The sequence below is a fragment of the Elephas maximus genome, chromosome 15, assembly GCF_024166365.1.
Source record: "Elephas maximus indicus isolate mEleMax1 chromosome 15, mEleMax1 primary haplotype, whole genome shotgun sequence".
In the NCBI taxonomy this organism is placed as follows: domain Eukaryota; kingdom Metazoa; phylum Chordata; class Mammalia; order Proboscidea; family Elephantidae; genus Elephas; species Elephas maximus.
In genome coordinates this window covers 57,931,372-57,949,427 of record NC_064833.1, presented here as the reverse complement: position 1 = coordinate 57,949,427, position 18,056 = coordinate 57,931,372, and positions in this window count along the sequence as shown.

Here is an 18,056-nt window from a genome sequence, read left to right as displayed (position 1 = left end):
AAAAATAAAATTATTTCAGGTGAATATGTTAAATGGGTCCCAAATTTGCACAACAAAATATAGAAAATCAGATTAGGTAGATATTCACATTTCTATTTTAACTTGAAGAAGTTACGGTTCAGAGATATAACATGAACTCCCTGTGTGAGAGTTCCAAAACTCAGGTGCCTGACTCAATATCAGAACGATCCGCCCAGGTATGAGCCCCTACAGCAGATTAAACCCACTGCCCTCAAGTGGATTGCAACTCATAGCAACAATATAGGACAGAGTAGAACTGCCCCACAGAGTTTCCAAGAAGTGCCTGGTGGATTCTGCCGACCTTTTGGTTAGCAGCCATAGCACTTAACCACTGCACCACCAGGGTGTGGGCTGACAGCATATTAGCTTTTGCTTATTTCACCTGCAGTCATAAAAACCTTAGAGGGGCTTAAGTACATAACAAAGGAAAAGTTTTTCTCTGTGGTTAAACTAAGTAATGTTCCTAAAGGACATTCTTGGCACAAGACCCTAATCAAGAATCCCCTCAGCAGCCCTCAGGAAATGTTTTACCTTGTGACTACCCTGTAAAACCCTCCTTAGTCATGTATTTAAACTAACCAATCCAAATGACCCACATTTGTCTTTTCAGCCAATCACTCTAAAGCCTCCCCCTTCCAGTTGTCCCTCTTCCTTCTTACCTAATATTGTAGCTTCCAATCAGAATGTCATGCTTTAGCTTATAAAAAATGCCTCTGTAACTCTGCCATGTTGGCGTATTTGGTTTCCCTTTGTGAAATTAGACCTATCCACAGTTTGAACTGTCTTGAACCTTCAATAAATCTCTTTGCTTTTATTTTTATCGGAGTGTGAGTTCTTACTCACTGACGTCCCCGAAGTCAGACACCTAGTCCGAGAACTTAGGCATTGGTAATTATCAATAAGGAGAACTGAAGAATCGATGCCTTTGAATTACAGTGTTGGCAAAAAATACTGAATATAACATGGACTGCCAGAAGAACAAATAAATCTGTCTTGGAAAAAGTACAGCCAGAATGCTCCTTAGAAGTGAGGATGGTTAGACTTTGTCTCACCTACTTTGGACATGGAGGCCTAAAGAAGGACATCATGCTTGGTAAAATGAAGGGTCAGCAAAAAAGAGGAAGCCCCTCAATGAGATGTATTGACACAGTGGCTGCAACAATGGGCTTAAACATAGCAATGATTCTAAGTATGGTGCAGGACAGGGTAGTGTTTTGTTCTGTTGTGCACAGGCTTTGCATGAGTCAGAACCATCTCTACAGCACCTAACAACAACAACAATTGTCAGTTGGTTTAATCATTAAAATAATTAGTCTATAAACCTCTCTATTTACATCCTTGAGATAGAGTCCCAAGGATATGAAACTAGATGGATGGATGGAAGGACGGACGGACGGATGGACCGACAGATGGATGCACAGACGGACGGACAGAGCATAGACTGATAAAACATATATTTGCATTTTTTTTCTGTATAAAAGCAACCTTCTGTCTTGCCATTAATTATTTATGGAACCAAAACAACAACAACAACAACAAATAAACCCAAACGCATTGCCATCGAGTTGATTTGCACTTATAGCGACTCTATAGGACAGGGTAGAACTGCCCCCATAGGGTTTTCAAGGCTGTAAATCATTATGGAAGCAGACTGCCACATCTTTCTCCTGTGGAGCAGCTGGTGAATTCAAACCGCTGACCTTCTGGTTAGCAGCCAAGCCCTTACCCACAGTACTATCCAAAAACAAAACCAAACCCCTTGCCGTCAGGTTGATTCCAACTCATAGCGGCCCTATAAGACAGAGTAGGACTGCCCCATTCAGTTTCCAAAGAGTACCTGATGGATTCGAACTGCCAATCTTTTGGTTAGCAGCCGTAGTTTATATATGGGACCAGTGACCTCCAATAGCTTATAATCACCCCGTGGATGTATCAGAAAGTTAACTGAGTGAATTAGGCAAAACGTTGTTGCAATTTGCTTCTTTCTTTGTCACCTGAGGACACACACTTTGACGTTACAAGCTGTTTAATCAAGAGCAACAGAACAATAAATAAACTTGAGATGCTGTTATAGGGCCAGTAATAGAAATAAAGAAATGAAAAAAATGCAGAGAAAGTGTTTGGATCATAGCATTTTTTTTACTATAATTCAACAACCTACTGGAAGATTTCAGGTTTCTTGCATGAACTCTTAATATTTCAAATCATCAAGTGTAGAAATGAAAGGTTTACATGAATATTAAAAACAATTAAAAAGGTATTTTATAATAAATATGATTTTACATGTTCTTAATAATTGGGCATTTTGACATTTACATGACCAATCTATCTTCACAAAGTTTACCCAGGTTGTATTAATATCCTGATGACAAGGTGAATAAAATTCTATGATTTGGTCAAAACATACATAAGCTCCTATAGCCATATAATGTTTCTTGAGATCCTGTTTGCACATAACTTTCTTTTAGAGTTATGGGATGCTAAGCTGCTTAAGACAACCATTCTTTCTTTTTAAAGGTAATAATTGGGAAGACAGAATACACACATATAAGTGGAGCATTTGTTAAGAGTGCAGTAAATACATAGACAAAGCTTCAGGTTTGTGAGGTATTGAGATATGAGAATTTTTGGGGGGGATGGGAGATATCACATTCTAAAAAAAGTTCAATTGGGTAAATTTTATTTATTTATTTCTCTTTAGGTCAAGCAAAGGTAATTAGGTAATTCTTTCAATGCTTTATTATTAACATGAAATAAGTTCTTGCTTTTAAGCAAATTTTATACCCACTCAAATATTCACAAGTGAGTTACTCTCTATCACAGCGGGAGTGTGAGCTCCTTGAAGATCAGAACTGAGTTTTATTATCTTTGTATGTATTAAGCAAAGAACAATCCCTGGCATTTTACTATGTTACAAATGTATGCCCTTTTCTCTACCAAAAAGTTTAAATAAACAATTCTCCTGATCACAAAACTTTTTTTTTTTTTTTTAATTTTCTCTATCAGGAATATTCGTTGAGACGAAAACAGGAAGTGAATTAGTGGAGTTATCGTACCCCTTCATAAAGTAGGAAATTCTAGAAGAGAATTGGCATTGCAATTAGACAGGACAAGTCTGGTCTTTCCTCTCATACTATAAGAAGATGTAGGGAATTTTTGGCAGAAAAAAAGAATAGACCTCAAGATCTTGGCCCCAATCACCCTCTATGAATTGTCAATAGGTGATTTTTTTATTGGAAGACTGGTAAGAGTGCAAAGGAATCAAAAGTTCAAGGAGCCCTTAGAAATTTAACAAATTATTTTTGATTCCTGTTTCTTGTTTGCTTGTTTGTTTTGTTTTGTTTTTTTCCTTCCCTTGACTTACTTCTTGGCCATTAGCCAGGAAAAAAAAAAAATTGACATAAGAAAAATACTAATCTTTCTTAATCTGTTTTTGAATACTATATACTATAGGGATGACTTAGATGGAATTCTCTTAAAAGTGTGGATGTACTTCAAGAGTATTTTGTTTTTCAGGATTTAGCTGTACCACTTGTGGCAGATCATAGGTGCTTACCTTCACGGATTCACTTCACAGCAAATATTTGTTGAGTCACAAAAAGAAAAGGAAGATTACAAAGAAAAGAATAAACAAATATAAACTATAAAACAATGTAGCATTACATGGAATCTACAGTAAATGGGATCTACCTTATTAAACACAAAAGCATGATTGCTACAATTAAATCATATGTTATTCTAATACTATTCATTAAAATCTTTATGGATATAGATTTTCAAAAAATACCTCTTTGAACTAGTCAAGCTTAAAAATGGAACTAATGTATTTTCTGGAAAAGTTCCCAGGCTCTATCATTATATCATTGTATCATTGTATAGTAAATCCCATCTCTAATTCAATTTCATTGCCTAGTCAACAAATTCATATATATAATCAAGACCAACGCTATGAATTCATTATGGAAATAAGAGTTTCTAGCAAGAACTTAAAACCAAGAGGTTTTCTACATATTTTTGAGCCAAACCATAAGTAAGATATATACAAAATTAACGAAAAAGCTTAGGACTTCTTAAAAGGCTTTGATATAAAATACTTTTGAAGCTATAAAAAAAAAACTCAAAAAATGTTTAGTTCCTGTGATAGTAACTCTATGGTAAGAATTATGAAGACTGATTTGTTGTCTTGCTAAATTTTACACTGATTTAATGTCATCACAAAAAGCCATAAAACTACTTTCAGCATGAAGGTCCTTGTTGATACAATGAAAACATTGAAACATGCTTTCAAGGTATAGATTCATATTTTGAGAATGTTACACACTGTTGAAATGTGTATTGATAATTTCAAGTCCCTAGAGTAAAAACATAGTATGCTAATGTATTATTAAATTTATAAATTTAAGGAAAAGTAAGCCATATATATCAGGGTGTATTAATTTTTAAATGTTTCATATATTATCAAATATTACCATTTATGAATTGATTATATAAATCTCTAACATCCAAAAGTACAGTGTGCTTCACAAATACTGGTATGTCTTTGAGATTAGAAACTGATGTTCTAAATGGTAACAGTGAACTAGGGAAGGAATTAAGAATTAAATTAGGGTATACAGAAAGCAAAAAAATAAGAGATGAAGTTGGGGGAAGTGAGAAAATTGAAAAAAGGAAATAATACCCCCCCCAAAAAAACCCAGAACTAACTCATAAACAACTTTTGTATATATGATTTAAAATTTAGATTTGGTACTACTGGACAGATGGTTTTCCCTTTGAGGAAGAAAAGAATAGGGTGTAGATAAATTTTGTGGAAGAAACAACCATTATATTTTGTTTTTGGCTAATTTCAACCCAGAATAATGGCAAGGGTCAGTGAGTTAACTAACAAACATATACTTAGCAAATTTATCTTATCATAAACAATTATATACTGGGTATATTATTCTAGTACCGTGAAATTAATCCTTTATCAGAATTAACAGCAACAATAATATCCAGAAACCAAAGCAGAGCTATCTCAAATTGCTTAACTTTCTTTCAAAAACCTAATTAGTTACTTACCAAGACTTCTGAAAATATCATGTTTAGCAATTAAAATTATCACTGTGAAATTTCATTTACACTTTCCATTATACTTACATCCTAAGCATATTGATAAGTTTCAAAAGCATATTATGCATTACACATAGTACTCTGTGAGGTATGTATAGTACAGATATCAGTACCCATGCTGTTACCGTTGTTCGGTTACATCGAGTGGTTCTGACTCATAGTGAACCCATGTACGACAGAACGAAACACTGCCCGGTCCTGCGCCACCCTCACAGTCGTTGTTATGCTTGAGCCGATTGTTGCATCCACTGTGTCAATCCATCTTGTTGAGGGTCTTCCTCTTCTTTGCTGACCCTCTACTTTACCAAGCATGATGTCCTTCTCCAGGGACCAATCCCTCCTGACATGTCCAAAGTATGTGAGACAAAGTCTCACCATGCTTGCTTCTAAGGAGCATTCTGATTATACTTCTTTCAAGACAAGATTTGTTCGTTCTTTTGGCAGTCCATGGTATACTCAATATTCTTTGCCAGAACCATAATTCAAAGGCATCAGTTCTTCTTCAATGTCCCTTATTCATCAACCAGCTTTTGCACGCATACCCATCTTATGATTTAAATAAGCAGCACCTTAAATAGGGAGGAATAGGAAGGTAAGACACATTCTACTTCCCACACTCAGGGACATGTGTGCCCCAAATCTGTACTCAGGGTACAGTGTGCATTTAAGAACAAACTAACAAAAACGTGATAGCTAAAAGTAAAGTACAGTGCAACCAGACAGCTGGCCAATGATAGATTTTGCACCCTGGGGACTTCATCTCAAGGATGGGAATAGAGAGGTTCATGGACAGACCAACTTGCAATTAAAAAAAAAAAGTAATTACCAGGGCCTAAATTCTCAGACTAGGTGTCTGACTTCAGGGAGTTCAGGTTACATCTCTTAAACTTAGCTTTTTCAAATTAAGATAGAAATGTGAATATCTACCTAATCTGATTTTCTAGAAGATTAAATGACATGGCATGTTTTAAGCAACTAAAATAATGTCTAAAAATATTGAGAGCTCCATAATAAATTGCCTTTCCTTAACTCTTCTTATAGCAGCTGATGAAGTGATATGTTCTCTTTTCATCACAAACCCAAACCCATTTCAGAAGCCAGCAACTTCCTTCTCTCTTCCATCTCACAATTCTCTATGTACTTTCACCGCTACCATTAACAATGACAGTAACTGTATAGTGTCCTGGAGGCACTGATCTCAATCTTTGATTAAGCATAATCCCAAGGCTTGTAGTGTCAGACAACTTGAGTTTAAGTCTCAGGTATAATATTTATGGTTACCTGGTTTTATGCAGTATTGTATAATAAATCACATATAGTATAACAGATATACTGAGCTGTATTTTCTCATTTATAAAACGGGCATATTAGAGGGGGCCAAGATGGTGGACTAGGTAGACGCTACCTCGGATCCCTCTTGCAACAAAGACTGGGAAAAACAAGTGAATCGATCACATACATAACAATCTATGAACCCTGAACAACAAACACAGATTTAGAGACAGAGAACGAACAAATACGGGGAAGCAGCGACTGTTTTCAGAGCCTGGAGCCAGTGTCCCAGTCAGGTGGCTTCATTAACATCGGAATTTCCTGAGCCAGAGGGAGAACGGCTCCGGCTCCGCGGCGGCTTTGCTTCCCCCCCCCTTTTTTTTTTGGTCTTTTCATAACCCATTCTTCCAGCCTGAGAGAAGGAACCACAAAAAACCCAGGGACCAAAAATCCATTCCTAATTGGATTAAAAACACAGAACCAGCTACAGCCAAGCATATATGATCCAAATCTCGGACTTTCATCCTTACAGGGAACAAGGTGGCAGTTATAATCCAAAGGCAGTTCTGATAGGGATCTGACTGCATTTTTTTTTAGCGGATTTTCTGGAAAAACAAGTTTCCCAGGGCTGATATCTCTGCTTATTCAACAGAGCCCTCACCGACCCACAACAGGGAACTGAGGGCTGAAGCTCCCCCCAGACCACCTAGCCTCTTGCCTTAGGGGTCTAAGGAGGGCGACACCTACCAATCAGTAGAGGTACTTGCATTGGGGGCCTAAGGTACAGCTCCAGTGCCCTCCCACCAAGGTGCTATAGGAATAGAGACACACCTACCTCACTGACACTTGGGGGAAGCCTGTCAGCATCCTGCCCCTCCTCGAGTGTGAACCCCAGCTGCTAAAAGAATCTGGTGCACACAACTATCACCACTACTTCTCGAGGTGGATGGGTGTTAGGGTGCAGCACACCCTTGATGACCCAAAATCAGATTCTACTCAAGAATAGTGAATAGACTCAGGCATATATATCTGGCAACAGCCCAAACCAGCTGGTAATAGGTCATAAGTAAGTCGAGGGCTATAACAAACAAGACAGCACAATCTAGTAGCCCATCCACGTATATTGAAAGAAAACAAAACAAGATAAGACTCAATGAGCAATTATAGAATAAACCAGTACTATACTGTGTTTTGTTATATCTTAGTGATGGCACGGAGACAGCAGTCAATATCAAACCACATAAAGAAGCAGACCATGACAGCTTCTACAACCCCCTAAACAAAAGAATCAAAATCTTTCCCAAATGAAGATACAATCCTGGAGTTATCAGATACAGAATATAAAAAAACTAATTTACAGAATGCTTAAAGACATCAGAAATGAAATAAGGCAAACTGCAAAAATAGCCAAGGAACACACTGATAAAAGAGTTGAAAAACTCAAAAAGATTAGTCAAAAACATAGTGGAAAAATTAATAAATTGCAAGAATCCATAGAGAGACAGCATGTAGAAATCCAAAAGATTAACAATAAAATTACCGAATTAGACAACGCAATAGGAAGTCAGAGGAGCAGACTCAAGCAATTAGAATGCAGACTGGGACATCTGAAGGACCAGGGAATTAACACCAACATAGCTGAAAAAAAATCAGATAAAAGAATTAAAACAAATGAAGAAACCCTAAGAATCATGTGGAACTCTATCAAAAAGGATAACTTGCCTGTGATTGGAGTCCCAGAACAGGGAGGGAGGACAGAAAACACAGAGAAAATAGTTGAAGATCTGCTGACAGAAAACTTCCCTGACATCATGAAAGACGAAAGGATATCTATCCAAGATGCTCATTGAACCCCATTTAAGATTGATCCAAAAAGAAAAACACCAAGACATACTATCATCAAACTTGCCAAAACCAAAGATAAAGAGAAAATTTTAAAAGCAGCCAGGGAGAAAAGAAAGGTCTCCTTCAAGGGAGAATCAATAAGAATAAGTTCAGACTACTCAGCAGAAACCATGCAGGCACGAAGGCAATGGGATGACATATACAGAGCACTGAAGGAGAAAAACTGCCTGCCAAGGATCATATATCCAGCAAAACTCTCTCTGAAATATGAAGGCGAAATTAAGATATTTACACATAAACACAAGCTTAGAGAATTTGCAAAAACCAAACCAAAGCTACAAGAAATACTAAAGGATATTGTTTGGTCAGAAAACCAATAATATCAGATACCAGCACAACACAAGGTCACAAAACAGAACATCCTGATATCAACTCAAATAGGGAAATCACAAAAACAAATTAAGATTAATTAAAAAAAAAAATGCTCATAACAGGGAATCATTGAAGTCAATATGTAAAAAATCATAATAATCAAAAAGAGGGACTAAATACAGGTGGCATAGAACTGCCATATGGAGAGTGATACAAGGCGATATAGAACAATATAAGTTCAGTTTTTACTTAGAAAAATAGGGGTAAATATTAAGGTAACCACAAAGAGGTATAACAACTCCATAACTCAAGATAAAAGCCAAGAAAAATGTAACGACTCAACAAACATAAAGTCAAACACTACGAAAACGAGGATCTCACAATTTACTAAGAAAAACGTCTCAGCACAAAAAAGTGGAAAAATGAAATTGTCAACAGCACACATAAAAAGGCATCAAAATGACAATACTAAACACTTATTTATCTATAATTACGCTGAATGCAAATGGACTAAATGCACCAATAAAGAGACAGAGAGTCTCAGACTGTATAAAGAAACACAATCCCTCTATATACTGCCTACAAGAGACACACCTTAGACTTAGAAACACAAATTAAAACTCAAAGGATGGAAAAAAATATATCAAGCAAACAATAAGCAAAAAAGAAGAGGAGTAGCAATATTAATTTCTGACAAAATAGACTTTAGACTTAAATCCACCACAAGGGATAAAGAAGGACACTACATAATGATAAAAGGGACAATTGATCAGGAAGACATAACCATATTAAATATTTATGCACCCAGTGACAGGGCTGCAAGATACATAAATCAAATTTTAACAGAACTGAAAAGTGAGATAGACACCTCCACAACTATAGTAGGAGACTTCAACACACTACTTTCGGAGAAGGACAGGACATCCAGTCAGAAGCTCAATAGAGACACGGAAGACCTACTTACAACAATCAACCAACTTGACCTCATTGACTTATACGGAACTCTCCACCCAACTGCTGCAAAATATACTTTTTTTTCTGGCGCACATGGAACATTCTCTAGAATAGACCACATATTAGGTCATAAAACAAACCTTTGCAGAATCCAAAACATCGAAATATTACAAAGCATCTTCTCAGACCACAAGGCAATAAAAACTAGAAATCAATAACAGAAAAACTAGGGAAAAGAAATCAAATACTTGGAAAGTGAACAATACCCTCCTGAAAAAAGACTGGGTTATAGAAGACATCAAGGAGGGAATAAGGAAATTCATAGAATGCAACGAGAATGAAAATACTTCCTATCAAAACCTCTGGGACACAGCAAAAGCAGTGCTCAGAGGCCAATTTATATCAATAAATGCACACATACAAAAAGAAGAAAGAGCCAAAATCAGAGAACTGTCCCGACAACTTGAACAAATAGAAAGTGAGCAACAAAAGAACCCATCAGGCACCAGAAGAAAACAAATAATAAAAATTAGAGCTGAACTAAATGAATTAGAGAACAGAAAAACAACTGAAAGAATTAACAAAGCCAAAAGCTGGTTCTTTGAAAAAATTAACAAAATTGATAAACCATTGGCTAGACTGAATAAAGAAATACAGGAAAGGAAACAACCCGAATAAGAAACGAGATGGGCCACATCACAACAGACCCAACTGAAATTAAAAGAATCATATCAGATTATTACGAAAAATTGTACTCTAACAAATTTGAAAACCTAGAAGAAATGGATGAATTCCTGGAAAAACACTACCTACCTAAACTAACACATTCAGAAGTAGAACAACTAAATAGACCCATAACAAAAAAAAGAGATTGAAACGGTAATCAAAAAACTCCCAACAAAAAAAAGCCCTGGCCCGGACGGCTTCACTGCAGAGTTCTACCAAACTTTCAGAGAAGAGTTAACACCACTACTACTAAAGGTACTTTAAAGCATAGAAAATGACGGAATACTACCCAACTCATTCTATGAAGCCACCATCTACCTGATACCAAAACCAGGTAAAAAAAAAAAAGACATCACAAAAAAAGAAAATTACAGACCTATATCCCTCATGAACATAGATACAAAAATCCTCAACAAAATTCTAGCCAATAGAATTCAACAACATATCAAAAAAATAATTCACCACGACCAAGTGGGATTTATACCAGGTATGCAAAGCTGGTTTAATATTAGAAAAACCATTAATGTAATCCATCACATAAATAAAACAAAAGACAAAAACCACATGATCCTATCAATTGATGCAGAAAAGGCATTTGACAAAGTCCAACACCCATTTATGATAAAAACTGTCACCAAAATAGGAATTGAAGGAAAATTCCTCAACATAATAAAGGGCATCTATGCAAAGCCAATAGCCAACATCACTCTAAATGGAGAGAACCTGAAAGCATTTCCCTTGAGAACGGGAACCAGACAAGGATGCCCTTTATCACCGCTCTTGTTCAACATTGTGCTAGAAGTCCTAGCTAGAGCAATTAGGCTAGACAAAGAAATAAAGGGCATCCGGATTGGCAAGGAGGAAGTAAAATTATCTCTATTTGCAGATGACATGATCTTATACACAGAAAACCCCAAGGAATGCTCCAGAAAACTACTGAAACTAATAGAAGAGTTTGGCAGAGTCTCAGGTTATAAGATAAACATACAAAAATCACTTGGATTCCTCTACATCAACAAAAAGAACATCGAAGAGAAAATAACCAAATCAATACCATTCACAGTAGCCCCCAAGAAGATGAAATACTTGGGAATAAATCTTACCAAGGATGTAAAAGACCTATACAAAGAAAACTACAAAACTCTACTACAAGAAATTCAAAAGGACATACTTAAGTGGAAAAACATACCTTGCTCATGGATAGGAAGACTTGACATAGTAAAAATGTCTATTCTACCAAAAGCCATCTATACATACAATGCACTTCCGATCCAAATTCCAATGTCATTTTTTAAGGGGATAGAGAAACAAATCACCAACTTCATATGGAAGGGAAAGAAGCCTCGGATAAGCAAAGCATTACTGAAAAAGAAGAAGAAAGAGGGAGACCTCACTCTACCTGATTTCAGAACCTATTATACAGCCACAGTAGTCAAAATAGCCTGGTATTGGTACAACAACAAGCACATAGACCAGTGCAACAGAATTGAGAACCCAGATATAAATCCATGCACATATGAGCAGGTTATATTTGACAAAGGACCAGTGTCAGTTAATTGGGGAAAAGATAGTCTTTTTAACAAATGGTGCGGGCATAATTGGATATCCATTTGCAAAAAAATGAAACAGGACCCATACCTCACACCAAGCACAAAAACTAAGTCCAAGTGGATCAAAGACCTAAACATAAAGACTAAAACGATAAAGATCATGGAAGAAAAAATAGGGACAACCTTAGGAGCCCTAATACAAGGCATAAACAGAATACAAAACATTACCAAAAATGTCGAAGAGAAACCAGATAACTGGGAGCTCCTAAAAATGAAACACCTATGCTCATCTAAAGACTTCACCAAAAGAGTAAAAAGACCACCTACAGACTGGGAAAGAATTTTCAGCTATGACATCTCCGACCAGCGCCTGATCTCTAAAATCTATATGATTCTGTCAAAACTCAACCACAAAAAGACAAACAACCCAATCAAGAAGTGGGCAAAAGATACGAACACACATTTCACTAAAGAAGATATTCAGGCAGCTAACAGATACATGAGAAAATGCTCTCGATCATTAGCCATTAGAGAAATGCAAATTAAAACTACGATGAGATTTCATCTCACTCCAACAAGGTTGGCATTAATCCAAAAAACACAAAATAATAAATGTTGGAGAGGCTGCGGAGAGATTGGAACTCTTATACCCTGCTGGTGGGAATGTAAAATGGTACAACCACTTTGGAAATCTATCTGGCGTTATCTTAAACAGTTAGAAATAGAACTACCATACAACCCAGAAATCCCACTCCTAGGAATATACCCTAGAGAAACAAGAGCCTTCACACAAACAGATATATGCACACCCATGTTTATTGCAGCTCTGTTTACAATAGCAAAAAGCTGGAAGCAACCAAGGTGTCCATCAACGGATGAATGGGTAAATAAATTGTGGTATATTCACACAATGGAATACTACGCATTAACAAAGAACAGTGATGAATCTGTGAAACATTTCATAACATGGAGGAATCTGGAAGGCATTATGCTGAGCGAAATTAGTCAGAGGTAAAAGGACAAATATTGTATAGGACCACTATTATAAGATCTTGAGAAATAGTATAAACTGAGAAGAACACATACTTTTGTGGTTATGAGGAGGGGAGGGAGGGAGGGAGGGAGAGGGTTTTTTTACTGATTAATTAGTAGACAGGAACTGCTTTAGGTGAAGGGAAGGACAACACTCAATACATGGAAGGTCAGTTCAATTGGACTGGACCAAAAGCAAAGAAGTTTCTGGGATAAACTGAATGCTTCAAAGGTCAGCGGAGCAAGGGTGGGGGTTTGGGGACCAAGGTTTAAGGGGACTTCTAAGTCAATTGGCAAAATAATTCTACTATGAAAACATTCTGCATCCCACTTTGAAATGTGGCCTCTGGGGTCTTAAATGCTAACAAGAGGCCACCTAAGATGCATCAATTGGTCTCAACCCACCTGGATCAAAGGAGAATGAAGAACACCAAGGTCACACGACAACTAAGAGCCCAAGAGACAGAAAGGGCCACATGAACCAGAGACCTACATCATCCTGAGACCAGAAGAACTAGTTGGTGCCCGGCCACAATCGATGACTGCCCTGACAGGGAGCACAACAGAGAACCCCTGAGGGAGCAGGAGATCAGTGGGATGCAGACCCCAAATTCTCATAAAAAGACCATACTTAATGGTCTGACTGAGACTAGAAGAATCCCGGCAATCATGGTCCCCAAACCTTCTGTTGGCACAGGACAGGAAGCATCCCCGAAGACAATTCATCAGATGTGAAAGGGACTGCACAGTGGGTGGGAGAGAGATGCTGATGAAGAGTGAGCTACTTGTATCAGGTGGACACTTGAGACTGTGTTGGCATCTCCTGTCTGGATGGGCGATGGGAGGATAGAGAGTTGGAAGCTGGCAAAATTGTCAGGAAAGGAGAGACTGGAAGGGCTAACTCATTAGGGGGAGAGCAAGTGGGAGTACAGAGTAAGATGTACATAAACTTATATGTGACAGTCTGACTTGATTTGTAAACGTTCACTTGAAGCTCAATAAAAGTTAATTAAAAAAAAAGGGCATATTAGTGTATGTTTCTTTTTTATATAAGATGAAATCAATTAATAAAACAGGTATTTAGCTGAGTGCCTGGCATAATTTAAATGTGCAATAAATAGTTTCTAATATTTTTACAGGAGCCGTAGTGGCACAAAAACTAAGCACTGGGCTGCTAACCAAAAGATCAGTGGTTCAAACCCACCCAGTGGCTCCATGGGAGAAAGACCTGCTAACTACTTCCATAAAGCTTACAGCCAGGAAAACCCTATGGAGCGTTTCTACTCTGTTCCACAGTGTGGCTATGAGTTGGAATCAACTCAACAAAACACAACAACAATATTTTTACAAATTAAGCAGCAGAAAATGAAGTCACAAACCTATATTTCACATTTTATAGAGACTCATGCCTGCTGTCAAACGAAGGTATATTGGATTTAGGGTAACAACCATGAAATAATTTAGATAATATGTTCACATGCCTATTCATGAGTTCCTATACCCTTTCACAGGGAATTTTCATCACTTTGTCTCAACTTCAGAGAAATTTTGATTTCATCATGTTGTGTACACATATTTTTATATCAGAAAGTGATATGGGCAAATAGCCTATAGAAATAAGCCTCAAACTCATCCCATCTGAGGCTTGCAAACACTTCCCTGTCTTGTTATTGGACAATGATGTTGACAAATCTACAGTTATAGTGGCAACTTCCAGAAAAACTGAAGCGGGCCCCATGCAGCTCTGTCAAATATGATTTATATTACTTACTCCATATTGTTGTTTTTATTCTGTTTGGTTATGTCCATCTACATAAAAGTAGCAAGTTTAGATTTTTAGTATATTAAAGCTTACTTTTTTTGAATTAAATTAAACTCCTGTTAATTTAAAGTAAACTCCTGTTCTCTTGGGATCCAAACACCCTGAGTTTTTTCCTTTAATTTTTTGTGTTAGTATTTTATAACTTTCTTTGCAAAAAATACGTTTTCATCACCAAAAACTTAGAAACTGTGGATAAGCAAAATGAGTTTCCCTGTGTTGTTCATCTTGAGCCTAAAGAATGACAGACAGCAAATGTGTCAAAACTGTATTCAAATAAACTCTTTTCAGAGTGAATACCCAGGGCCAGGACAGACTTACCATACCTTCTGTATCTCTTAATACTGCCCAGTAAAAATCGGTGACCCTGAGACACTGCCAGATTCTCAAGTGCCATTGGGATCATCACAGATAGGTCAGGTAAGGCAAGGTCTTGATCTAGAGTTCAAGATATATCAAATCCACTGAAAAATCAATGGTTCTTTTTCTTATACTGTATATGGCTACCCAGTTGAACTAAAGACCTCATTTCCCAGTTGTTCTGTATATATCATTGTGAGAAGGGAGAGAGGGCAGTTGCTGACAGGCAAATAAGCGTTGCCCAGGAATAATCTACCTGGATTAAATGTCCCAGGAAAGTGTCAGGGTGCCATGTCTGTACCAAGAGGTAAATGTAATTTGCATGTTGAGCTCTGTAATCAAGAACAAATAACTCTTGACTCTACTAATTAAACCATCCTGTTTTCTCTTCAAAAAAAAAACCCAAAAATTAAATTAAAATTACTATTTTTGAATCATGAAAATAAATACATATATTCAATTTCTTGAAAACATGAACCAATAACCAAAACAAACCACCTGCTGCCAAGTTGATTCCAACTCATAGCGACCTTATAGGACAAAGTAGAGCTGCCCCACAGGGTTACCAAGGCTGTAATCTTTACAGAAGCATACTGATATATCTTTCCCCACGGAGTGTCTGGTGGGTTTGAACTGCCAAACTTTCAGTTAGCAGCCAAGCATTTTAACCACTACAACACCACATTCTTGAAAATATGACCACATTCTATTATTCAGAATAAGCTGAAGTTGAGAACAGTCAGATTCATAAATACATTTTTTGAAATGTTAACTAATGTTTGCAAAAGGGTACTTGGATGGTGTAAAGGATTTGCACTTGACTACTAACCGAAAGGTTGACGGTTCGAACTCATCCAGTAGCACCATGGAAGAAAGTCCTGGAGATCTGCTTCTGTAAAGATTACAGCCAAGAAAAGTCTATGGAGCTCAGTTCTACTCTGTAACACATGGGGTCTCCGTGCATTGGAATCAGCTCAACTGCAGTGTGTTTCAGTTTTTAACGTTTGTAAACCCGAAAGAATATATATTAAATAACTCAGTGTTTTAGTTGTTGTTATACATCACCTGTATTTAAATTAAGATGACATCTTATTCAAATGTTCTTTGCTTACACTTGGCCGTCAAGTCAATTCTGACTCATAGAGGCCCTATAGAACAAACAGAACTGCCCCATAGGGTTTCCAGGGAGCACCTGGTGGATTTGAACTGCTGACCCTTTGGTTAGCAGCTGTAACTCTTAACCACTATGCCACCAGGGTTTCCATTCTTTGCTTAGTACTGAAAAATAACTGAAGTGTTCTTCAGATGCCTTAGAAATGGCTGTAGCCCGAATCAGCAAGCTAGTCTCAGAATGGAATGGACTGCTACTAAGTCTGTTAGGTTTTGCTAGATATAATTCACATTTGTTAAAATCAGATGCTGTTTAGTGGTAAATACGAAATTATCATTTGTTGTGAAGCTAAGTTTCTCTCTACCAAAACAGTACAGCCCACCTTCAAAATTTGCTTAGTAAGAAACCTTTATGTAATAATGTTGCCTGGCTCCTGACCTGCTAATTCTAATCCCAAAGTTCTGTTGGTCCAGATTCCTATTTGCTGAATATATTAATATCTTTCCAATCTATTGGTTGTGTTGTTGTCTTTCAGTAAAGCTATTTTGGTTTTTCTCTCCAATAAATTGGTAAGCTCTGGGAAGATAATTCCTCTGTCTGAAGATGGAAGTATTGATGTAAAGGAAACTGAGTGGAGAGGCGGCACCAGAAGCCACAGGAGGCAGAAGTGAGTAGCAGGGAGTGGGACAGGAAGCAGGCAGACTGTTTACAAGTTTGTACAAAGAGCAACTTAAGCCTTCAGTTTACGTCTACCTTGTGTGCTAAGGTGGCCATCTCTTCCCCATTTCTAGGAGGTAATTCCTGGCCCACGATATGGGCTGGGATGAAGTAAGTCCTGAGACAAAAAAACTGGTATATCAGCATTCAAGCTACTAATCCACAGGCAAAGGGCAGAGTTACCTTCCATGAAGTAAATGAATATTCCTCAGAAGAAGCCTAAACATTTGGATATGTGACAGTCTTCACTGAAAAATCAGATGGCAACACCTTCACCCTATCGGACCCATTGCCGTTGAGTCGATTCTGACTCAAAGCAACCCTCTAGTACCTCACAAATAGCAAGTCCTGTCCGTGCACAGAGAGCCTTTCACTACTTCATTCCTAAATGTGAATGAACAATGATTCCTAAATTCCTAAAAAAAAAAAAAAAAAAGCTTCCAACGCAAGCTATACAAAGTAAAACAAATAAGCATAAAAATGGAGTATTGAGGTATATAGATAGATAGATAATCTGACTTAGAGAAGTTCCAGAAGGAGCAAAGAGAAAATGATTTTGGTGAGGAGGAAATTGTTAACTTTTATTTCCTAAAGTACCTGGGGCAACAGGAAGCAATGCTTATTTTGTTAAAGTTTAGAACGTTAGGGATAAAACAATGTTTTAAAAGTATTGACAAAGGAAAATATGTACGAAAGTTCAGAAATCAAAAGGACATCTGAGCTCACAATAGCAACACTGGAAGGCAGAGTAAAATAAGAAAAAGTGCAGTCAGTCTTGTAGTTAAAACATTTTCCAAATTAGAATTCTAATCTAGTAAGCCATCACTCAAGAGTGAGGGTAGAAAAGATACATTTTTCAATCTGCATAGTCTGGGAAAAAAAAAAAACCTCCCATTACCCCTTTCTCTGGAAGCTACTGGAGTATGTCTTTTAACGAAACACATAAATATATTAAGAATAAGTAAAGTCATATATCCAAAAGGGTCTCAATACCCGATAGAGGCAGAGAAACCTCTAGTATGATAACTGTGCAGCGTACCTAGAAAGCAACTTGAGAAGGCTCTGGAATTCCAGGAAATCATGGGGAAAATAGAAAAAGTGAGGTAAATAACAGGTCATTTGATCCATCTAATCTTGTGGAAAGTTATATTAATCAAACATATAT